This window comes from Microtus oregoni, unplaced genomic scaffold (assembly GCF_018167655.1).
Source record: "Microtus oregoni isolate MIOR12 unplaced genomic scaffold, Mior012 000062F_ref0000492, whole genome shotgun sequence".
NCBI classification, from domain to species: domain Eukaryota; kingdom Metazoa; phylum Chordata; class Mammalia; order Rodentia; family Cricetidae; genus Microtus; species Microtus oregoni.
The window spans coordinates 1735553-1761515 of NW_024543872.1; the positions used below are offsets into that span (position 1 = coordinate 1735553).

Here is a 25963-nt window from a genome sequence, read left to right on the forward strand (position 1 = left end):
CATGGCATTTCTTTGTTTGCCTGTGAATGAGTTGTTCGCCATGTCTTTCCCAATGAGGAAAATGGGCTGCTGTGTGTCCACCCAGGCATGCCCTGAGAAATGGGCCCAGTGACCTCTTCTTTGATTCCAATTATGTGTCCACAGACTAGAATTAAACCAGAAAAGGGCCTTGCAGAGGTCTCTAAGCAGCTCAGATACTGGGATGTGTGGCACTTTCTGTCCTTGACCTTCCTTTCCCTCCAACCTTGTTGAGAGACCTTATCCTATAGCCCTTGAATCCACCCTGTGGGCACAGTAGGACTCAGACACAAGTCTCAGGGTTAGACTTTATTGGATACAGTGAAGGCTGAATGGGGCCTTGGGTGCTTCTGGTCTTCAACCAGGGGAGAGCAGACTCCACGAGGGGTTTCCAGGGTTCAGGGCAGGAGAACACACTTGGCCTCCGGCCAGCCAGCCCTTCAAGGTGTTGCTGTGGCTTCCTAAGGTCTGAGAAGTCCTGGTAGGGAGGGTGGGGTTTGGAGAGGGTGTTCCATAGGGTCTCCGCTGCTCTGGAATGGAGGTGGTAACTTTTGGAGAATAGATTCTGGAGTCGCCAACCTCTTTGGTGCTGTAGACAATCTGGGCCTTAGGGAGGCATTGACCCATCTTGGTGCCTGAGCTGGAGGCACGGAACATTGGCTGGATTTTAGTGATTGGAGTCCTGCAAACTTGAGGGGCCCGGCCTGGGAGAGTGTGTCCATAACTTGAGCTTCTGGGGTCTGGGTTGTAGGCGGTTGCCTCAGGACGACCTCTCCTTGAGGACTTGCTTCTTGTCGTTTTTTTGGTGGTAGCAAATGCAAGGCTTTGGCCTGGCCCCGAGACAAGTGGAGGCCGAAGCCAATACCTATGCGGAGAGGCCCAGACTCCTGGCCCTGAGCACAGGGCAGTAGTTGAGGGAAGGCAAGAAGCCTTGCCCCCATCTTGTCCTTGGGGGTGGGGCAAGACCCGGTGCGGGGCTGGAGGCACTGTACACAAATGGGATACTCCACGACTGGGGCCTGGCCGGGTGTGGATGTGCCGAGCCACATGCGCTGCAGAAACAGTAGCTGGAGATCTGTTGCAATTCTGCGGCGCCCCACGCGGTCGGCTAGGGCTTGGGCGAGGGCCATTGGGTCCTTGAACTCTGCAGGGCCAACCTTGCTTGCCTTGCATCCCCCTGCCACCCCAAGGGACCTGGTGTTTTTGGATTGAGGACACTGCCATGTTTGTTTGTTACTGGAAATCCCTCCAGAAGGGGGGCTGGGGCTGGGGGACGTGGCTGTGGAACTATGGATGCCCTGGAGGTGGGGAGGAGACTGGCAAGAGTGAGGAGAGGAATTTTGTACCTGGGAAAGAGAAGAGTGATGGGAAAGAGGAGGGGAGGCGCCCAGCTGGTAGTTGAGGGGAGGGGATGAGTGTCATGAAGGAAGACAAGGGTAGTTCTGGTGAAAGAAAGTGGGGGAACTCAGGAGGGAGGAAGAGAATGGGAGGGAAACACAGTCAGAATTTGAGTTGGAAGAGTTGAAGTGAGGCCCAGGAGAGTGGGGCTGTGGCAGAGAAGAGAAGGAAAAATAGGCTGGCCTGTGAGATGGCAAAGGTAGGTGGGGAGGAGGGAGGGACTGATGGGGGAGAGAGATGCTAAGTTGGATGGAGGGGAGTCAGCAAACTGTGAGAGGACCTGAGGGGGACACCCTGGGGGTACTGTGTTCTGTAGCAGCACCTGGTCCTTGTTTTGAGGCAACATTGCCTTGAATCCAGGAAAAAAAGTGGGAGGGGCCACAAGACTAATTAGAGACCTTCCAGTTGGTGACTGCCTTCTGCCACAGCAGTGTGGCCGCTGCCTAGTTTCACTGCAGATGTCAGCAGCAGGCCAAGGGAACACGAAGCCTCTTCTGCTTGTCTCTCGCGTGCTCAGTCCGGAGCCTGCATCTAAGCTTGGCTCTTCACTTTTTCTTAGCCATTCGCTAGAGATGTACGGAAATGGGGAATGAGAGTTGTCCCTTGGGAGCCGAGGGGCAACCCTAACTCTGGGTGGAACCGAGAAGACGACCCAGTCTGGAAGAAAAAGACAGAGATCAGGATGTTGGAACAATCGGTCCACTTCGGGACTCTGCTCCAGGCACTCAGTTCCAGTGTGAACTTATCACAACCCTAAATGTGAGGTCTTCGGGTGTAGTTCAGCTGGTAGAGCCAGCGCTTGCCTAGCATGCATGAAGTCCTGGGGTTGATCTCCAAGAGCACATAAACATGGCATGCTGGCTAAAGCTTGTATCCCCAGCAGGGACACAAGGAGATCAAGACCAACCTGGGTTACAGGCATCTGTCTCAACATAACAGCAAAGACACTAGCTGTTTGTCACCTTTGAGGTCAGAAAACCTGGCAGATGCTTTAGAGAAGGGTAAAGCAGCGGAGCAGATCAGAAGGATAGAGGAAAGGATGGAGATGGGAAAGGAATGGAGATCATAGGCAGTTTTACCAATGTGGATTCCTTCTGCTGTTTCCAAGACACTTCCTCAAAAAGGGAAGAGAAAGCAGAGTCACAAAACAGTCTCCTCTGCCTCCAGCCTCTGACCCCTACACAGACTCTTACCCTGAATTCCACTCCTAGTGGTGCCTCAAGGCCTCTGTCAGGCAGAGCTCTTCTGTGGTGCAGGGTTTTGTCCCTCTATCCCTGACACACAGATTTTGTAAGCATCCTGACTTCCTGGCATGCTGGCTCCCCTGGCCACTTGTCACCCTTCACATGGTGTCCCTCTCACTCAACCTGGCCTTGACAGAGGTGATTGTCAGACCCAGTGGCAGCAACAGTAGGGTCAGAGGGTAAATGGCTCCCAGAGACTAAAGCTTTGCCTAAGGGGCGGCATTGCTGCCCCCAGTGGGAGCTGAGGGGCTCATTCCCTGGAAGCGGCTTTCTCTGGTATCAAAAGCCTATGTCACAGAGGTCAGATAATGACATCATAGATTCTGTTCCCCCTCTCCCCCCATGCTCCAGATCTCTGTCTCTCTCTCTCTCTCTCTCTCTCTCTCTCTCTTCTCTCCTCTCCTCTCCTCTCTTCTCCTCCTCCTCTCCTCCTCTCCTCTCTCTCTAAGACAGGGTTTCTTTGTGAAGCCTTGGCTATCCTAGAACTCGCTCTGTAGACCAGGCTGGCCTTAAACTCACAAAGTTCTGTCTGTCTTTGCCTCCCAAGTGCTGGGATTAAAGTTGTAGCGGCTCAGGATGCTGCGGCCCCTTCCCCACATTTATCCTGTTAATTCCCCTTTCTGGTTTGAGCTGCTCCCAGCCACATTCATGACTTTTGCCTAGCTGCACAACGCCTCATCTGTCCCAGTTAAATACAGGCTGCTGCAGGAAAGGGCTCGCTTTCCGGGGCCTTGAACTCTCGGAGTCATTGAACTCTAGCTGCCTGTATGGGGAGAAGCCAGCAGCACTGGCTTCTGCTCGGTGCCTGATGCACGCTAACCCCGTGACGGCCGCGCTCTGTTAAGTGTTCTACTTGATAATCACTTAGGTTGTGATTAGATGGTAATAAAGACTTAAATAGACCCAGAGAATTAACAACTAAAGAGGAAAAGAATTGATGGTTGTTGAAGAGAAATTACAGGAGGCACATTAAGAAAGAGTAAATCCAAATCTTAATTGTATTCTAGTCATATTGCCAGAATTTTCTCTACAGGAATTTTAATACAGAGGGAAGATATTACCTTAAAATTGATCTTTTTACCACATAAACCAAGTAAAAATTTTAAAAATTATGTGGAAAAAGTCTCTGAATTAATTATAAAAGGAAAATTGAGACTTCATTAACTAGCAGAACTAGACCCAGCAAAGATTATAGTGCCTTTTACTGCTGATGAAATTTAAAAATATAAGGGAAGACAATGAACCTTGACAAAGAGCTTGTGCTAATTTTTTTTTGGAGAAAATAATAGCAATTATCCCAAAAGTGATAGAATTAACCTTATAAAGAGAACTACTTGGATTCTTCCCCAAATTGTGCATGATGCACCAAAAACTGGAGCCTGTACATTTTCTACAGATGCAAATAAATCAGGAAGGCAGGTTACAAAACAGAAGAATTAAGTAAGGTGGAACAAAGCCCTTATAATTCTGTCCAAAAGGCAGAATTATATGCTATTCTCATGCTACGAAGGGATTTTAAAGAACCTCTCAATATAATTACTGATTTGCAATATGCAGAAAGAGTTGTCTTGCATATTGAAACTGCAAAATTTATACCAGATGATACAGAATTGACTTAATTATTCATACAGGTCCAAGGTATAATCAGTAATAGGCTTTGTCCCATATACAGAACACACATCCGATCCTATACAGGTCTGCCAGGTCCTCTGGCACAAGGTAATACAGAAATTGATTATTGATTGGAAGTATGCTGAAGGCCTTAGAATTTCATAAGAAACATCATGTCAATAGCAAAGGTTCAAAGCAAGAATTTTCTATTACATGGCAACAAGCTAAGAAGAGTATAAAGAGATGTCCTTCTTGTTCTATCTATAACCAAACACCATTAGCTGTAGGGAGAACCCAAAGGGTACTCAAAGGAATGAGATCTGGCAGTTGCATGTGTTCCACTTTACAGAATTTGGAAAATTAAACTATGTAAATCACAGAATTGACACTTATTCAGGTTTTCTTTTTCTTTTTTCCTGAGGACACATTCTGCATTTTATTTACATTTCAAGACTAACTTTGATCTGAAATCACATATCCATGCACCTATTTCCTTTTCGTGGCTTCACTTAAAACCTCTAAGCATGTTTTATTAAACAGAGACTGTAAACAAATATTTATCATGTCTGTTACATGCAACAAATGGGAACAGCTTTTAACAGAGATTCATCAATACCCTAAACATCTTCTTATTATAAATACAGGTATCAAAACAATCCTGAAGCTATTTTGATGCTATTGTAGTCAGCACCCACACCCATACCGCTTCGAGTTAACCCAACTGTGACTACTCATTATACCTGCTACTTTAAACAGTTTGCTATAGTCTAAGGACGATGGATAAAGCATGCCATTTCTGCTCTTCTGTCTTGAGACTTTATTGTTCAGAAAGACAAAGATTTCCACTGCCATCTGACACTCCTTTGCCGTGCTTTTGTCTTGAAAACCTGAATTCAATTTTGAATACTTCAGGCTCATGTTAAATGACAGTACTTTAAGAAGAGAAAGAAAAATTGTGCTGCACTTCTCCTGTTACCTGAAAACATAATAGGTGTACATATATTAAATATATTCTTAGAACTGTCCAGGTCATGTTTACCAGCTGGAATTCTTTTACTTAATGTGTGGGTATTTTGCATGGTGATATTTAATCAAGACATTAACATGAGTAGAAGGTTGTTGATTTAAGACAAGTTTGAGATCCACTAAAATCAGTTGTTGTACGTTTGTCCTTCTGGTGCTTGTGGAAGCTTCATATTTTCTTTGGACATCATTAGACGTCTTAGCTCTTGGAGGACAACTTTAATGCTATAGGAATTTTGCCATTTTGATAATACTGGTATGCTTCGTGCATCCACCATTCTACTGGAATTATTAATCCCATTCATATTAATTTTTGTTATAAATCTAACAGATGGAGGAGCTTCTGGATATTTAGATCCATATTCTACCTTCAGACTATATATTCTGTTTTCATAGTTTGTCCTTGGTGGCCCAATAATCATGCCTGTCCACCTTGTAAGTGTCATGTCTTCATCATCTTCAAGGCCCTAGCTAACGGTACCATCACCTACTCCTTTCTGTCCTTCTTCAAGTTCTTCCAACAAGCAAAACTTCCGAGGAACTTTAACTCCTGTGGAGACCGCCATCTTCTCCTGCTCTTATTCAGATTTTCAATAAGCAACTGCCTTGAGCTCAGAAAAGGTTGGTTCAGGAATTATGCACTTATTAGAAGTTATGGCCATAATGGGTATACCTGCACAAATAAAGACAGACAATAGTCCAGCATATATGTCTAAGAAAATGAAATAATTTTTTCTTATTATAATATAAAGCATATTACAGATATATGAAACAATCCTACAAGTCAGGCAGTTATATAAAGATCAAATTGAACTCTAAAGGATATGCTAAAAAACCAGAAAGGGATGGAAAATACCCCCAGAAATAGAATGCATAATGCTTCATTAACCTTGAATTTTCTTAACACTAATGAGAAAGGGACAACAGCAGCAAGAATTAACTCAGCCAGTATACTTCAAGGATGTGCTGACCTCACAATGGAAGCCAGGAGATGTGTTATCTTGTGGAAGGGATTTTGCTCTTGTTTCCACAGGAGAAAAAAAGCTGTGGATACCATCAAAATTGCTAAAGACTCGGTTTGAAAAAAAGACATCTCTTGAGAAAGAGAAATGACAGCTCATTCAAAGAGGTGACAATCATAAAGGTGGTAAGGAAACCTCATAAGAGCTGGGGCAGGGTTTTGTTCTTTGCAGGAAAACATTCATCTTGAAAGACTGGAGAGACCTTGGACATCTAGATGTCTAAAGATGAAAAGATAGCTATCCAGAAAGAATCAACGAGCAAAATAGAAATCTGCCTTATATTGCTGTATTATCTGCATGGTAAAATTTGATTATTTGGGCATGCATACATCTCTACTTAGTAGTAGAAGCTGGCTTTGAAGTTGGACAATGACTATCCTGCTCTAAATCCAAGCGTGCTGTTAAAAAAAAATTCAGAATTTCTGTCTCATGTCAGGAGCCATCTGGTATGGGACAAAAAGAAGATAGATTTTAAGGAAATATTTTATATTATATCTCTGATTGAATATATGTCTATATGAATCATGCTTAAGTTTTCAACAATGAGCAGTAGATTTTCCTGCAGTAATCATTGAAGTCTCCAGGAAGAAGGTGGGGCCCCACAACAATGGCTTCATCTGGTAGATATGACGTCATGACGCTGATAGCACTTCTGTAGCACTACTATTACTGGTTTTGGGGCACCAACTGTGGAAATGGTGCGCCTTCTTACAACGCTCTGGCCAGAACTCCAAATAAGAACTTCAAAAACAATCAAACAAACAAAAAAGACCCTATTGAATACTTAGAGACCATTTGTAATTATACAAAACAGCAATCTTGAAACTTAACCATCATTTTTCCTTTGTAGGATCCCACAGAAAAACCATCGCCCCCATGACAGCAGGAAGCAATTCTAGAAAGCGAAGTCTTTTCTCCCAGCAAAGTTTGTCCTCACAGTTAGAGGTTGATTATTACTTGCATAAGGTTGCGGGGTGGGGTGGAAATTATGTAGGCCTTGAGATTAAAAAAAAAGATAAAATGGGGGGAGATTGAATGGGATAATAAGTAATTTAGTGTGAACTTATTCACACTAATAATAATAGTGAGTAATAGAGTGAGTATTTGTGAGCTATTATTTAAAGACAATTTACACTGGTATAGTTTCTTTTATATTGGTACAAGTTCAAATTATTTTGTATCTTCCACCATCATAAGCTCACTTTTGGTTGTTGTTGGAAGCTGTTTGTTCATTCCTGGATGCCCAGAACCAAAATAATTACACAGATACTATATTATTTGAAATACCGTTTGGCCAATATATTAAGCGTATTTTTAGCTAGCTCTTATATCCTAAACTAACCCATCTCCATTAATCTGTGTATCGCCACATGGCTGTGGCTTACTGCATAAAGTTCTGGTATGTCTGTCTCCTGTGGGCGGCTACATGGCTTCTTTCTGACTCTGCCTACTCTATACATCTCTTTGAGTCTGGCTTTAGTCTGTGAAGCCATTGGCAAAAAGCAGCTTCTTTATTAACCAATGGCAATAAAACATATTCACAGCATACATCACCTCCCACATCATTTGGTTGTGTCACATTGGTGTCTAAAGTTTGACTAGGTATGTTCTCGTGATAATATGCTTGTCTCCCCTGTCAATACACTGCCGTCCAGTTATCACTGATCATTTTTATTTTGCTAAACCTTGCCCCTAAGCTACTGAATTCAGAAAGTCATTAGAATCAGTTTCCTTTCCCTTGCTGTTGGAAAATGAGCTTTAAATTATTCATATTAACACCCTTCAGATACATTGAACTTCTAGACTTCTTCAAGAGTGTTTAAGTAAAGATTAGTAAAAAAAAAAAATAAATCAATTTCTACATTAATAGGAGGCATTTTTTAAACTATTAATTTCACATTAACCATTGGTTTTAACTTACCCAAGTGTGTCATCAAGAATTTTAAGAGTTATTAATTTTAATAAGGAAATAAGTAAAACATCACAATTTTAACATTACCAAACACTCTCCACTTCTATTTCTAGCCTTGTAACTCCCTAGCTGGCAGAGCCCTTCCCCTACCACACACATCCTCTAAACATGCTGACTGTGGCACTTTTAAAAATACTTTCAGTTAATTTCAACTAAATTTGTGTCTAAATTGAGTTAAAACTAAAGGTGGTTCTCTAACCTTGACCACATAGTAAAAGTGAATGAGCCCTCAGCCAGCATCACCTGGATGTTGTTGCCTGGTGCTGTGGCCTTGAGCTCAGGCTCACCCTTGGAAGCTGTCATCACCTTGCTCCTCTGTTCTGATAAAAACCAGCCTGGGAGAAGAAAAGGGTTTGTCAGGCTTTCATATTAAAGTCCGTCTTCTGGGGGAGCCAGGAGAGGAATGGAAGCTGAGACTACGTGTCCAGGGGTAGCACTGCCCAAATGGAGCAATCCCACATCAACAATTTACTAATAGAATGCCCCCATAGACTTGCTCACAGGTCAGTCTGATGAAGGCAATATCTCAATTGGGGTTACCTTCCCAGGTAATCCCAGTTATTGCAAGTGACAAGACAACTCACAAGTGCAGTCAATATATGATGTATCCCTCAAAGACACTGCTTATAAAGCCAAAGGGAGTGCTTTCGCAGTGACAGCCCAATCAGAACATTCTGGTAAATGATGGGCTGCATACGATGATGTTCCCATGGATTATAAAGAAACTATGATTCCTGCGGCCTGTTGACATGTCAGTTACCATGATGTCACAGTCATATTTTCAGACCTAAAAATAACCACATAAAATTCTGGAGATGAAGATATCGTATCTTATTTTATTCAGCAGATAAGCAGATTATATTGGTGAAAAACCATCAGGAAAACCATGGGATAAAGAATAAACTGTCCTCAGTAGAGGACAAAGGAACATGAGTGGAAAACATGGCAGGGAATAGGGAAGGAAAGACTCTCCTCACTGAGGTTGACAGGAGAGAGAAGGCAGTGCTCACAGAGGGAACGACTGCTTTCTGAATCTGAAAAAAATTAAGTGGGCCCATGAGGCTTGGGAAGAAGAAATGATGTCACATCTAGAACCATTATAGGAAAATGTTATGTCCCATCCCAAGTCCCATGAAGAAGGGCAGTCAACAGACTCTGATAAATACTGGGATGTCAATGGTTGAAGAGAAGAACCCATCACTAGACTGTCTATGGTCTTCTCATTTGCAAGAAAACCCATCCAAGCACTTGTGATAACATTTCCAGAAAACTGAACAAAAGCAACTGCCAATTCTTATTACAAGTAAAAGAAAAATAAAGACATAGAAAAAAACTCCATACTTCACATATATTTTTCCCAACATAATATTTTTATTGATTATTTTGGAATTTCATACAGTGTATCTGGATTATATTCACTTCCCATTCCTCCTAGATCGATCCTTCCACCCATGTGCCTTCCCCCCTCACAAAGAAATACATGAAGTCTAATTTGTGTTGCCTACATACTCACTGGATCTTGATCAAATGCCCAGTAGCCAGACCCTTAAAGGTAACTGAATTCTTCCCACCAGAAGCATCAACTGTGAAGAGCTACACTTCAGCATCTTTATCACAATGTTTAAGGTCTCTCTTCAATAAATTCCTGTTTGAATTGCTTTTTTGGGGGTGTGTGGGGGTGGAGATTGTCACAGAAGCCTTTGAGGTCTCTCATTCTCAATTGTGAGTCTGCAGTCATCGATACCACCGCAAAAGAAGCTTCCTTGGCCATAACAGGCAGCGGCAGCACAGATCAAGAACATCCACACGGCCTCCGGTGGCAGCATGGACCATAGAGGCCTTTCAAGGAGGCTTAATACAGAAAAGAAGCCATTCTTCACCTCACATATCTTGTGAGCTCCAGACTGCTGCACACCCCCCTTCGGGCCCTACGACAAGAACATGCTTCTTTTTGTCTGCCATAGCCATGTTCCCATAACTGTCACCTCTGCAGCAGTGTCTCTAGTTCAGCCTCTTTTGGCTACCTGCATGGCTGCTCTGTTCTGCCATCTTTCCCACCTGTCCATTGTACATTCATTGATCATAATGGCATAGCAAACAGCTATGTGTCACACAGTATATGTTTTTGCCCAAAATGCTTTACATGCAAATACTTATTGCAATGAGTCATTGGTCTGTTTCAAGGTTTCTTGTTTGTGAAGCATCATAAATACTGGACTATCCCTGAGACTCATCTACGCTATCCTGTTCTTGCCCAGAGTCAGGGTGACCTTGTAGCTGGGCAAGGGATGGGGTTTTGGGGGCAGGATTTCAGCGAGCTCCAGGCCCTGCATGCCTCTCTTCCCTCTATGCCGCTTCACAGAGCAGAACCATTGGGCTTGCACTTAGCAAACAGAGCCAAGGTCTAAAGTTCTCCTGTCCCCAGCAGGGAGAGCTGCAGCAGTGGTGGGCTCCAGGCTGCAGAGTCTAAGCCTCCTGTCAGGCCAAGTCACCAAGGACATGTTCATTCCATTGTCCCCATAGCCCATGCTCCCATACCCATGGCTACTACCGCATCTCTGGTTTCACATCTTTCTTCTCTCTTCTGCATGTGCAGCTCCATTCTGCCATCTTTTTTTTCCAATTTCATGAGACTACTTTGAAAAAAAACCATCTTCCAATAAGACCTACAGGGGCTTTTGTTTGTTTCTTTGTTTTGTTTTGTTTTGTTGTTCCAGAGATGCTGCCTGCTTTGTTGCTATGTCTTTCCTCAAAGCTTCCTTGGGTCTTTTGGCCTCCACAGATAAGCTGCAAGTGTAGAGGTTAGACTTTGGGGGCTGGGTCCAGACCAGAACAAGTGAGCAACAAACAGCCCATGCAGACAAAGCTTAAGAGGGAAGTTTTATTGGGAAAAGGGAAGGGAATGGGAGAAGGGAAGGGAGAGAGGAGAGGAGAAAGGGAGTACAGAGCAGTCTCATAGGAAGAGAGAGGGAGAAAGGGGGCGGTAAAGATAAAGAAAGAGAGAGACAGAGAGACCGAGAGATGCAGAGAGGGGAAGAGGATGAAGAAGAGAGGAAGAGGTAAGTGGAGTTCTGCCCCCTTTCAAATAACAGGGTACTGCCTGTCATGCACACAAGGGTGATGCACTCTGCCAAGTTCCCAAGGGGAGGAGCCAGGTGTGCCTGGATGCTAACACCAAGGTACCTGGTGCTGGCAACAGTTACCATTTTGAATCACCTCATTTGCAGATTTTTATCTGCATGCTCACTTACCAACATCTACCCCACTTTAAAAATAATGTCAACTACAAGCTTGTTAAGCTCCTTAAGAGGGGGACATTGAAGGGACTCTGGCCTACTCTAGCCTACCCAACATGGCTTTGGCAGGCCGTGCCCTTTTCTCCCATTCCCTCTGCTTTGCTAAAAACAATTAGATTGCATTCCTAAAACTGGCTACCAAGGCCTATTCCTTTACTTGTACATTTTCTTATGCCATTTCTGAGGCTGATGACCAATGTTCAGCAATCAAAAGCCCCCTTTGGTTTACCTAGTTAACATGCCCAATCAAAGTATACCTTGCCCATTCCCACACACCACACCCCTTTTTTGCCTCTTAAAAGTATGGAATACATACATATTAGAGTACTACTCAGCAGTAAAAAACAAGGGCTTCTTGAATTTTGCATGCAAATGGATGGAAATAGAAAACACTATCCTGAGTGAGGTAAGCCAGACCCAAAAAGGGGAACATGGGATGTACTCACTCATATTTGGTTTCTAGCCATAAACCAAGGACATTGAGCCTTTAATTAGTGATCCTAGAGAAGCTAAATAAGGAGAACCCAAAGAAAAACATATAGGCATCCTCCTGAGTATTAACCTTCAGCAGGCGATGAAAGGAGACAGAGACAGAGACCTACATTGGAGCACCGGACATAAATCTCAAGGTCCAAATCAGGAGCAGAAGGAGAGAGAGCACGAGCAAGGAACTCAGGACTGCAAGGGGTGCACCCACACACTGAGACAATGGGGATGTTCTACTGAGAACTCACCAAGGCCAGCTGGCCTGGGTCTGGAAAAGCCTGGGATAAAACCGCACTCTCTGAACATAGCAGACAATGAGGACTACTGAGAACTCAAGAACAATGGCAATGGGTTTCTGATTCTACTGCATGCACTAGCTTTGTGGGAGCCTAGGCAGTTTGGATGCTCAACTTACTAGACCTGGATGGAGGTGGGGGTTCCTTGGACTTCCCACAGGACAGGGAACCCTGATTGCTTTTCGGGCTGGGGGGGGCGGGACTTAATTGGGGGAGGGGGAGGGAAATGGGAGGCGGTGGTGGGGAAGAGACAGAAATCTTTAATAAATAAATAAATTAAAAAAATAAAAATAAAATAAATAAATAAATTAAAAAAAAGGGTAATACACAGGGTGCCAGGATTCTGTATGATACTTGGCTGACTATGAGAATTTTAAATACTAATGTAAAAAAAAAATTATGCCTGCAAGGTCGTTTGTTGCTGTTTTTCTGCCTGAGTCAGAAAGCAGTCATTTCAACGTTTTTCTTCCCAGTTTAATAAAGGATCTCTGTGAAAACAGGTTTTTAGGTGGTTTGTGCCTTATCTGAGGTCTGGAAGGAAATCCATACTGTGCCGGGAGGAGGAGGGTTGTGGGGGCGGGGGTTGTCTCCTTCAGACATTGCTGTTGTATCCTCGAAGGCTGTAACTGTGTCTACAACACAGGAGGAACTCCATTAACTGTCTGTTGAATGAGTACTTGGCATGAGTGGATTAGAGTATAGAGTGATTATACTATTTAAAACAAAACACAACAAACCCCACAATAATCTGTTAGGAACCTTGCCTGCCAAACTCAACAGGAACCTTTACCTCCACCGTCATGACTTAGTGGTCTCTTGACGACCCGGTTTTCTACAGTGTTAAAATAGGAGAGGATCTTTGAATTGTGTGCTGTGTACTTACAGTCAGACATCAGTAACCTATTTTTCTTTTGCTAGGTAAGTGCAAGAGGATCATCTGTGCTAGGTGGCATTGCCATCTGGGAGGACTCCTCAGAAGGTTCTAGGCCTTCACAGAGAGCTCCATAATTACCATCCCGAATAATCAATCCTGGTCCCCCAAATTCCTAAGGAAGCTTGTTCTCTGCATTGTCTTCCTACTCACCCAGTGTCAGCTGTCCCCGACTCCCAACCTCTGTAACTGAGTCAAGAAGAACCTCAGGACACAGTGGTTGAGACTCTGGGTTTTATGGAACAAGAGTAATTATCAGTCCTTGCATGATGAAGAACTCGTGACCAGACTCAATACAAAGTCTTTTCCAGAGTGGGAAGCAAAGTCTCCCATCCTCCCCCTGAGCATCCATCTTTTTATTCTGAAGGTAGTTGGCTTCCCAAGGTTATCTTTTCATTGAAAAGAAAATATTTCATGGAATACTTTTAAAAATATCATGGATGAATTTGAGAGCCTGCCCAGAATTAGTCACCTGACTGTAAAAGGAATTCAAGTAAATTCATAGAGATATCTTTGGTAAGACGTTGGCCATTCAGAGGTTGCTATAGTTACCTTATGTAAAGAGTCATTACAAACCAATGAGAACATTGACATATAAATTAAGGAGCCCAGTGGTATGTGATTAAGATTAGGAGATCAAATTCTAGAGTTAGTTCAGGGCTCAAAGTTAGACAGACCCTGATATTTGATGGTTTTTACAGGGCATGAGCTGAACTCCCACATACTTCTTTGACTCACGTTTAAAATGATAGAATTGACCAAGCATGATAATGTACACACTCCTGAATCTCATGATAATGTACACACGCCTTGAATCTCATGATAATGCACACACACCTTGAATCTCATGATAATGTACACACACATTGAATCCCATGACAATGTACACACACATTGAATCCCATGACAATGTACACATGCCTTGAATCTCACGATAATGCACACATGCCTTGAATCCCAGCACTCAGGAAACACAGGGGGATCTCAGTGAGTTTGAGGCCAGACTGATCTATAGAGAGAATTCTGGGCTAGACAGCGCTGTATAAGACACTGTATCAAAATAGAATAAAATAATAAAATGATAATATCATTAAGAAGAATAAGGCCCGACATGAACAATGCCTAGTGAGGCTATGAAGACTCTAATATTATTTTGACTAATCATATGAATTGTAATTGCAAACTCTTGAGTCTCACGACTAATCAAGCATCAAAATTAATACAGCATTAGATGCCATCTGTGCTTAGTACATCTGAATGTAAAGATAAATTCTAATTGTGAGTTTTGATACATATATGGTAAATCTCAGACTGAATGTAAACTGAGACAGTTTTTCCAGAAGGCAATTTAGACATTTTATCAAGGGCTGTCAACATCTTTGTGGTGCCTGTTTTGTGCTGTGCCTGCTGTTTGGATGTGTGTGGATGTTTGGAAGTTTGGATGTGCTCCCCTGCCCCTGCTCCATGAACATCATTTGTGTAGAGTGCATTGCCCTTGGGGCCCTATAGGCCTGCTTAGGTGAGGCCTGTCATGGACTAACTCAATTCATAGAAACCAAGGCTGTAAATATGGGATGGGCACACATAGATTTATGTGTGAGGATTTTTATCACAGTGTATTTCACCAAAGCAGAAATTGTTAATGTTGTATAGTACCTTCAACAGAGAAGTAATAAATGATAGGTTCCTACAATGAAGCTACATCACCATTAAAAACTCATGTGAAGAGATAAATAACACAAGGAAATACACAAGTCAGCTCCAAGGCAAATGCGGCTTCATTATTATTTTCAACTTAAAAGAGTAAAAATTTACTCATTGAAAGGTTACCCAATTTGGGGAGATTAAATAATCAGATATTAATAATTATAAACTTTGATCCAGATACTAAAATGGGGTCCTTCACAGATTTTCCCCACGAATGTTCATTCCAACAAAATATAAACTTCAAAACTCCAAGTGTTCAGCTGCAGATCACCACACTGAGAATGACAGTCTTATTGGTGGCAATGACGATACGTCTAATTTTTTGAAGTTATTGATTTCTAAACTCTGAAATGCCCATAGTAAACTTGAATTACTTTATGAGAAGAACACTTTTAATAATATAAAGACTACCACAAATGCACTTTTCTTATTCAGGTCTATTTACTTAAATACTTTGAATATAAAATATTTTTTTAAAAAAATAAAAATTTTCCTTTTGGAAAATGGGGAATACCGTTCATTAATCACTTGGTCTTCTCCCTATTAACAAAGACATGTAAATACACATGCAAATGAACTGAATTTCTGTTGTGAGAAGGTGATAGGACAATCCACAGTAGAGAATGTAATGACAGCATTTGAAGATGGGAGGTAGAGGAAGGTTAATGGTGGCGTTAGAAAGACTCACAGCACGGTGGTGGGGTGCTGTCAATCAATAATAAAATCCTATCAAGAACATCACGAAGACACAAAGCTAGGCTGCAGTGACACGGCAGGATGTAGTGAGTGAAAGGGGAATGTAACGACTGAGCTGAAAATGAGGATGTAGGGGGGCTGGAGAGATGGCTCAGAGGTTAAGAGCATTGCCTGCTCTTCCAAAGGTCCTGAGTTCAATTCCCAGCAACCACATGGTGGCTCACAACCATCTGTAATGGGGTCTGGTGCCCTCTTCTGGCCTGCAGGCATACACACAGAGAGAATATTGTATACATAATAAATAAATAAATATTCTAAAAAAAAAGAAAGAAAGAAAATGAGGATGTATAAAGTTGTAACACTCTTCATTCTTCTCATAAATCTGGCCAGATTATCATGTTCAAAGAGTTGACAAATACAGTCGCTACTACCCGCTTCTATCCCTAGGGCATATTTGTCCAATATCACACATGTGGATCAAAATTGAACAAAAGATGAGTTTAGCATCCAGACCTTTCATCTATACAATTGCAGGCATTCGCTTGTCTAGAAATACAAATTGAGAAAACTCAATGTCCCTCAAGATTGGTAATGTTCAGTAGACAAAGCTTTAATGTCATGAGGGGGTCTGAAGCATTAAGATTCTTGACTGTAACTCTCCCAAGGAGAATTACATTTAGACTTACAGAAAATTAAATTCACAGGGCAGGGCAGAAGAGACTATCCGACAGCATCCCATTGTGCTAATCCCGCTTCTGCCCTACGGTGTGGAAAATCAGGGGAGCCTGCTGCCTTTAAATGGCCTGGGAGACCAGAACAAAGATAAACAGTTGCATTCTATAAACATATCTGAAATTCTATTATAGGAACGGTTCCTGGGAGAATGGAGAGAGATACAAAAGCTGTGACGTGCCATCGCGGCCTCCAGGTTTTTCAGCTGAGTGAGAGAGTCAGGTAGGAAGACAGCTGCAAAGCACCGCAGGATTTATTAAAATGCTGAACTGATGGAAAACACAGGAAGAGGTGAAGTGACAGTTCATAGAGAGGGGCTTCAATCACTGTCCTAGTAATGCTTGGTGTTTGTGCTCACAGCAGGGCATGGGGACTTGCAGTCTGAGCACCACCCAGTAGTTTGTGGAGAACACAGGCCCTCGTTTACACTAGGACCCCCTGAGCCAGCAGCTGGGGGAGGCCAGCCCAGGAATCAATATGAAGAGCTCCCCAGGTCATGTTGATGGACTCTAAGATTGAGAAGAAGCATTGCTTTGAAGCACAGGCACCGTGATATGAGAGTACAATCCATTCTGTTGGTCACGACAAACCTTTAACAACATGCATTTTAAAAATCAATAATTACACATTCTCATTATTGAAAAGTTAGAAATGTAGGAGAATACAGAAGAAGAACATTCTTAATGCATCAATATGCTAGCTAGAGATCTCAGAGGCAGAATAGGGAGCAGAGGATGAAACAATACATGCAAAGGATACATGCATCTGTGTTGAGGCCTTTGTTCCTCCACCCAAGTTAATGTGTTTGGACACACAGTCTCTAGCTGATGGGGCTGTCTGGGTAGGTGATGAAGCCTTTGTAATTTATGGACTAGCTAGAGGATATAGGTGCCTAGGTATTAGCTTTTGAATGTTATGCTCACTTCCAGTTCTGGTCCGTGGTGCTATCTGCTTCCTGATCCACTAAGTTGTGCAGAGCCCTGGGTGATAGTCCTGCCATCAGAAATTCCAGCACACCTCCCAACACTGTTGGTTGGTACTCCTTAAGACCTTGATGCTGTGGAATAATCCTCTTGTACACTGTAAAGATTTGTCACTTGAAATGGTTTAATAAAATACTGATTGACCTGTAGCCAGGCAGGAAGTATAGATGGGTTGACCAAATGAAGGATGATGGGAAGGAGAAGAGCGGCGTCAGGAGTCACTAGCCAGATGCAGAGGGAGCAGGAGATGAATATGCCATGCTAATAAAGGTAACATCACATGGCAGAGAGTAAATAAGGAATATGGGTTAACTTAAAATGTAAGAGTTTGATAGTAATAAGCCTGATAATAAATGATGTTTGTCAAGCATTTATAAGTAGTATTAAGCCTCTGTGTGGGTATTTGGTAAGCAGTTTCCAGGTTTTTGGGACTGAATAGCTACAAGACAGGAACCTTCTGCCTACATAATAAAGCAAAATGCATCTCTTCACCCTACATTATTGTTGTCAGGTACCTGGTCACAAGGCTGGTAGATGTAGCTAATATAATATGAATTGTTTGTGTGTGTGTGTGTGTGTGTTATAGTTTCTTTTTTTTTTTTTTGGTCAATTTGACACAAGCTACTAGTGTCCTGGATTAATGATGGTAAAGGTGTAGTTGTTATGGTTTTGGTCCCTTTAAGAGTCAAGCCACGCCCACTCCCTCCCCCATCTGCTGAGGCAGGCTGATCTTCAGCTTCTGGCCTGAGCTCGCTCTCTTTTCCACCTTCCTCTCAGAGAGGCAGCTTCGCTTCTGCCTCTCTCCCCACTTCCCTGCTTCCCCCTTCTCTGTCTCTTTCTCCTCTTCTCTCTCTCTCTCTCTCTCTCCCCCTCTCCCTCTGTCCCCCCCTTCACCCTTCCTCCTCCATAACCCCCTGAATAAACATTCAACCTCACCCTGCATGTCCTGTCTATCCATGTTTCTGTCTTCTGCCCGCCCGCCATGTGTCTCCCTGCATGGGACCAGCCATTGCTCAGGGACAGGCAGCCGTCTCTGCCTGGGGCCCACTGCCTGCTGCCACATGGCCCGCCACCACTGCTCTGGGACCAGCAGCTGTCTCTTCCTGGGACTGGCTGCTCCCAGGGCCCCGCTGTCTGCCGCCACATGGCCTGCCACCACATGGCCTGCCACCACCGCTCAGGCCACCGCTCTGGGACCAGCAGTCATTTCTGCCTGGGGACTGGCTGCTCCCAGAGCCCGCTGTCTGCCACCACAGGGCCCGCTACCACCATTTGGGACCTACAGCATTTCTGCTGCCTACTGCCGTGGGGATCTTGCAGCATTTTTTAAAAAAAGAATATTAGTAGTCCTTTCCTCCGTAATGTGATCCGGTCATGATGTTTTATCACAGCAACAGTAACAAAACAGGAGAGAGAGAGGAGTATGATAGGAAGTTTACAGAAAAGCATACATATATTTAGACATAGGCTATATACATATTAAACATAAGATATCCAAGCTGATAAGATATTACACACACATACACACACACACATATATGATATCCATATATGTGTGGGTGAAAGGGGAGATTTACTCTAAGTTATTGGAGACTATGGAGGTAAAGAAGTTCTTCTGTTGTAGACCTAAGTGAGATGAATGTTTGGCTCTACTCTGAAGGCCAGCCACCTCTAGCCCCAGGAACTAATAAATCTTTCTGTTCAAATCTGCAGGCAGAAGGAAAGTTGATGGCAACCTGTCTGCAAGTGCTAGGAAAATGTTTCTCTCATCCCTGAAGGAAGGGTAGCATTTTTTTGTTCTGTTCAGATTGACTATATAAAAGGGCCCAACCACATTAGGAAGGGTGATTGACTTGATCCAGTTGGCTGACTTAAATGTGACTTGAATGGTAAGTCTTATCTCGAAACACCTCCAGAATAATACTTGACCAAGTCTGTGGTTACCCTGGGCCCTGTGAAGTTGACATAAATGAACTGTAATAGCATGTGAGTGCTGTGTGACAAAACATTTCCTGGGAAGACACAACACACATGCTCTCCCCAGTTAGGGGGCTCACAGCACAACAGAGCACACATAGCATCCAAGTCCAACCTGGTGAGCCAATGAGGTTTTTTAGGGTTACTTATGAGAGTAAGGGGTCACAGGATCAGAAATGACTGAAAAAAACAGCAGCATCACCATGGGTGCTTCCCTGTGTTGGGGACCTGCTCTAGCACAGGTCAGAGATCACCAAAGCTGGGAAACCTGGAGCACACTGCTTAGCCTGTGGGCAGCTCAACAGCTGGGTAGACACCTTTCCAATGACTCTGGTGTAAAATCTTCCAGGCAACTCCACCTCTTCCTGCTTCCTCCAAGCAGCTGGTCTGGCTTCAGAGTCTTCTTTGCAGCCTGGCTTGGCAGAAACTTCTTTTTACCTTGGCTTTTCTGAGTCTTTGCAGCTTGGCTGTTAACTGAGAGGGACCCTCTGCTTTTATGGCTTACTCTGGCAGGGGCAGGACCCAGTGGATTTGATCAGTTTCAGGGACTTCCTGAGGCTATTTTCAGTTGTTTACCATCCTGCTTACTCAACTTCCAGGCAGGGTCCAATGTTGCCATCTTGGAGGAAACTGTTAAATAACAGAGTTACCTACTAGAAACATTCCGGTTTATGTAACCTCAGCCTTTCCATGTTTTCCCTGGGGAAGAGCAGTTCACATGCAGGAGGCTGAAACCTCTGGGTCTTAAGAGACAGCAAACACACTCTTCACCAAAGCTTCCCCGACAGCTGATGTTTGTGGTGGGCTGGCTCAGCTGGGATACCACCTCCTTCCATTCCGAGTTTTATTTCCCTATATTCAGAGCACATCAGAAGTTGAAGGTGCTTTTCCCAAAGCAATTTTTCTTAGCTGTGATGTGAAGTATTTCTCTGGTATAAACATCACCCTTCAACCCCATCTGAGTTGAAAATCCCATTTCTAATCTTCTTTCTGATTGAGAAATGATAGAGTGGATTTGCTGGGAAACATCTGCCTGGTTGACAGCTGCCTGCCCCGAGGGAGTGGCCCTAAAGGAAGTGCGCATTGTTTATGCTTAGTCACCCAGGCATCTGTTTGAAAAATCACAGCATGGCCTAAAATCTGAGCAAGAGCTGCCGCTCTGCTGATTGGAAAGTTTGTGTCCTGATATTACATTCTCCTTTCCTACTCCATGTCCGTGGATACAGTCATGCAAAAGACCTTGGCAAGAATTTGACACCTTGCTTTGCTTTTCAGACCAGAGAAAGACAGATCTGGCCAGTCACCATTTGCAGCCAGCTTCTTTCACAATATAATTTGTTAAGCCCTTCAGTCCTACCAGCATCTTATAGCCTTACAGCTTATAGCTAGCGGTGAGCTGGGAGCTCTAAATCCTGCCTTGATTCTGGGTGTATTTTTAGCACTGAGATTTTGAAAGCCCACTGGATGGTTCTGACAAGTCCTCAGAGTTGTAAACCATGAGCCCAAGGTCCTTGTAGCCTAACAAGATATTAGTCACCTGACCCTCTTTGGTCTTCTTAGAAATGCAGGGTAAAGCCTGCCTGGACTTGCTGGATGCAAGTCTGTACAAGACCCTCAGGAATAGTAAAGCTTACATGGTCCTCTCTTGTGTGATGACCCTCTAACTAGAATTCATCTCAGCTGTGGGGGGTGGGTGGTAGGGAAATTTAAGTAAATTTATTCTATGCCCAAGTCTCCCTTGCACCAAGAGACTAAATTATACCGTTCATGGCACCTTGAGGATCAGGAAGCGAAGCTACAACAGTGTAGTTTCCGGTGTCTGCAAGGTGAGTGGCAGGGTTCCTCACTAGGGAGTGTCCCTTAAATCTTTGCAATCCCTTCATTTTGGCAAATAGCATCTTCATCTCCCTGACTTCATGTCTGTCCCTGCCTCAGCCCTGTAGTATAAAGCCTAAATCCTTACCTCTCAGGGAGCCTGAACTTCCTTCCCCTAAGGCTTGTGTTTCAGGCAACACAAAGTCACAGCATTGTCCTAGGTTCAGATAAAAAAGAAATAAATATTTAAAGTACACGAAACATCTTTCAAACCGTTCATGGCTCATCCCAGTGAAGGCTCAAACAGGAAAATATTTACTCAAGAGCAGAAACTTCAAACAAACTGAAAGGTAAGTTTTCTTTGTGAGCTCTGCAGAGGCAGCCAAGGCTGGCTTAAATTGGATAAATGTGACCTTGAGAAATTATTTATATTGTCTCCCTTTTTGATTTTTCTTGACCAAGTAAAGTGAGAAGGTATGGATTGTCGTCCTATAAGTGAAGGGGTTTCAGTTTTTCCTATTGGAAAATATGGACAGTGAGTCTGATTTTAGCACTGTTGTAAGTCGTGGCAATGTGCTGACATTCTGAGCAGGTCCCTGGCATACAGTGAAGAATGAGTGGGGTGTTGTATCACCAGTGACAGGGAACTGAGTTTTTCCTAGTGGAGGATGGGCGGGAAAACATCTTACCATTCAGTGGAGCGTTAAGGAGTATGGAGAGAGAATGGGTGCTTTTGAGATTCTGTATTTTACTCTTAGACACAATCACCCTCTGTGGTGGTTTGCAAGAAAATGGCTCCCAAAGGGAGTGGCACTATTAGGAGGTGTGGCCTTGCTGAAGTAGGTATGGACTTGTTGGAGGAAGTGTGTCATTGTGGGGTGGGTTTGAGGTCTCGTTTGCTCAAGCTTCACTCAGTGTGACAGTTGACTTTCTGTTGCCTGCAAGATAACAGACTCTCAGCTACTGTCTGCCTCCATGCCGCCATGTTCCGCCATGACGATAATGAACCGAACATCTGAAATTGTAAGCGAGTCTACCCCAATTAAATGTTTTTCCCTTAGTGTCTCTTTAAACTGAGACACCCACTATCTTTCCCAGCAGTTTCTATTCTCTGCCAGGAGCTGCAGTCATACAGCACCTGCTGCATGGGTGCCATTGAGTACAGAGGACGGTTGTCAATCACAGACTCATTTACATAAAGATGAGGCAGATTATCGTCTCCAGTTGGGAGTAAGGAGACTTTGAATTGGAAAGGTTACGTCCCTGACTAAGGTTATCAGATGAATATAGCTCAATTAGGATACAAACTCAGATTTATCTCCAAATCCCAGGCCTGGATTATAGGTCTCACTATCTGCCTACATGGGTGACATTGTTGAAGTGAATGAAAATTGCTTTTCCCACAAATCGTAATCCTTCCAGACTTTTCTGAAGAGTAAGTGAAGGTCTACCACACTTGCCTCAAGGGCCAAACAGTGCTGGAACTGCCAGCCAGGCTTCTGTGGATCAGATATAGCTGTTTTCATTCGGCCACCACATACTCTGTAAACTGGGATTCAGAACCAACGCCATTTTAAAGGTCAGGAAACTGAGCTTAAGTAGCTTGCTCAAGTGACAAATGAACACTGGTCTGTTGGACTCCCGGGATGTACAGTAAACCTCTCTGGAATCACTAGTTCATGCCGTTTTCCACTAGTCTGACACATGTAGAGGAGGTGTATTCTTGGCAACAGTAGACCAGCCCAGGTACTGTCTGCTGGCTTTCCTTCCATGTATTCACTCACACTCCTTCTTTAGAAACACTATTGTTTCTTTGCTGAATCTATTGCTGCCATGGGGAAAGAGGTGACATGCTGGTTCTGATCTCTGAGGGTGAGGGCCAAGCACATTCAGAGGACCACCATCACTTACTGATGAGGCGTGTTGCTGTTGCGGACAGAGCAGCACACTTCGTTCTCTTATGCTTCCTCAGCCCAGGCAGTAAGCTCAGGCCCTACTAAATGTCCCTGGATTACATCCAAAGACCCAACCGTCCCAAGATACAGAAGGCCGCTGGCTGACCAACAGATCACACCATTTTACATTAAGCTTTGTATTTCTCTGCAAGAGTACTCCCCGAAATCATGACGAAGCTTACCATATAGCAAGTACACAAAGCAGTAACATGGTCACTGTGGTCATTATCAGGAGTACCAGACCAAATGGCATGTAACCTATCTCTGTCCCACTGGTACGCTTCATCCCAACAGCACCATTGCGAAAGGGTTGCATACACAGCCGTTCCAAAGGCCAACATGATAGTAGGTGGGTTGGCTTCATTACAGTCCCTGTGTGTTGTGATCCATCTGCCCTCACTCCCCCTAATTGACAGCGGAACTTCCTTGTGGTCTGTAATTGACAAGGATGTTTGTGTTCTTTCTGGCTGGTGGGTCTCTACAGAAGGAGTAGAGGTATAAAAGGTTGCCGGACAAACTAAAGGTTGCTGTTCTTCCACCTGAAAAGAAGCCTCCCTGTTTCAATCCTGACACCCCCCGCCAGTCTTGGCTATCCAGGCTGTGCTGGCTCCAGCACCTGTGGAATCTCTAACATGTATGTAGCCTATGACCAATAGAAATATTGCTATGTGGCACATGTTTTTGTCTGCACAGTATTTATTTTATTCTCTGGGCTAATAAGCCCCAACTGTGGCCAAGAAAATATCAATTACCTAGAAAATAGCATTTGACACCTGATTACAGAGATTTTGCTAAATAATAAAAAAAAAAGTCAACTTTTCAGCTGAAAGACATCTTTCACTGACATGGATGACTTTTTTGAATTTCCATACAGATCGCTCTGTAGTTAAAACAGATTTCAGTTGATGCATGAGGATCTCAGAAAGCAGTATTGGACCTTGTACTGTGGAGCCCCAAGGCAAGGATATGGTTTTCTTCATGTTTATTCCCTGGGTCTAATATGCCCCCCTCCACACAGTGAGTGCTTAATAAGCTTCCTGGGTGAATTACATAATGCACAAACAGATGAACAGGTAGCAGAGACGGTCCCTTCTTTAGAGACGCAAATTCTGACAGAAAAGGCAAAAGGAGCCAGAGGTACCCCTCAGAGAACACAAAAATCAAAGTCAGTCCGCACTTGGCCCAGAGGGGGCCTAGCGCTTTCTTGCTTTCTTCACGTGAGAGTTCTCTGAGGACAAGGAGGGCAGAGAGTTTGATGATTCTAAGTGCTGGGGAAACAAAGCCACGATGAGCCATGTGCCGATGAATTACTTCTCTGTCTCTGCTTAAAGAGAGGGTAGCTAACGAATACGTGTGTGTGTGTGTGTGTGTGTGTGTGTGTGTTGCTCACTGGTAAAGTGGTAATACTGGATTCTGGAGACATTTCCTCCTCACCAAGTTTCCAGGGACATCTGTGCTTGTAGTGTGCGGATCTCCACTAGGGGTCTCCAGCAGCTGGCGATTCGCAGCAGCAATTGGGTTTGCAGGAGGCCTCTCTTTGTCTGCACCCCAGGTGTGGACTCCTCTTTGTTCCCTGGCTGGGCTGCTACCTGCCCTGGGAGCCAGCTGGGTGCTCACAGGTACCCTGTAAGGCCACCTAGGACTGTCAGCGTCTGCCTCCAGTTCGCTTGCTTCCTGCTCTCTGAGAAGAGCCAGTGTTTTGTAGGTATCTTGTAAGGAAATAGGGCTTGAACTTAAAAGGGAAATAGTTCTTCCAGCGATGATGTTGATGATGAGGAATTGATGGCAAAGGGGCCACTTCAGGCCAGAGTAATTTGCCATAAAATATTTAAAGCTGCCTGACGAACAGCCCCACAATTCTCCCATGAACACCGACCACTGGATTAATCTTGAAAGTGAGGAATATTTCATTCTGTGTTTAGCACAGGGAAAAGGAATGACCTTCTCTGAGAAACACCCCAAAGGATTGCTGAGGGCAGCTCCGCACATTGGGACATTCACCCTGCAGTATGTTCTGTCTGGCTTCAAACTTCAAAGGAACGCTAAAATAAAATAACAGATTACAGCAATGCGAGAGTACCCTGTAAACAATAAATTACAGGAGTGGTACCAGTCCTTGCCGATGGAGAAACAGGGCGAGGACTGAAAACATTTGCGTCATTAGATGTGATTCTTTTGTTTTCACCGTTTTGGTTTGTCTCGTTCAAGTCTCGAGTGTCTTTCCATGCCTGTCCACTGTCCTGTGGGCCCCAGAAGTGTTACTCATCGCTCGGTGGTCACGGCCAGACAGGCAAACAGTCATTCAATTCATTGCTCATGTTTTCAGAAGCTCTCTCTTGATAACCTACTGTGTGCATGGCCATGGTAAATCACACAAAGGCTGAACCGGTAACATCCTACCTTTTTCCCCACCCCTTCCAAAAACCTTTGAATGACCAGGGAGAGAAAACTGTCCCCACACCCAGCATTACCAATGAGACAAGGTGGAACTGTGATCTGCCCATAGGGAGGTGTGGCAGAGTGAGGAGCATTCCACAGAAGAGATGGCTGGGAAATGAGAAGATTCTCTGGACAAAGTGCATTCTGGGTGAACTTTCACCACAGCTCCAGTGGACAACAGGGAGGACCTAGACAGAGACTAGTGCTGGTAGCTCCAAGGTACAGAGGGCACAGCGAGAAAAGGTCACAGCTGGGATAGAGTCAACAGGAAGTGAGCAGGAAGGTTTTAAGGTAGGGGCCTGTCCGGTTGCCCAGGTTTGACACGTGGTATTGTAGGCAGCAGGGGAGGTTGTTTCATGAAT

At 43.9% G+C, this 25963-nt stretch overlaps 2 pseudogenes; both read right to left on the reverse strand.

The window, feature by feature from the left end:
- Window positions 1-479: 479 nt before the first annotated feature.
- Window positions 480-1932, reverse strand: LOC121439602 (annotated as a pseudogene).
- Window positions 1933-5267: 3335 nt separating this feature from the next.
- Window positions 5268-5860, reverse strand: LOC121439761 (annotated as a pseudogene).
- Window positions 5861-25963: the final 20103 nt, after the last annotated feature.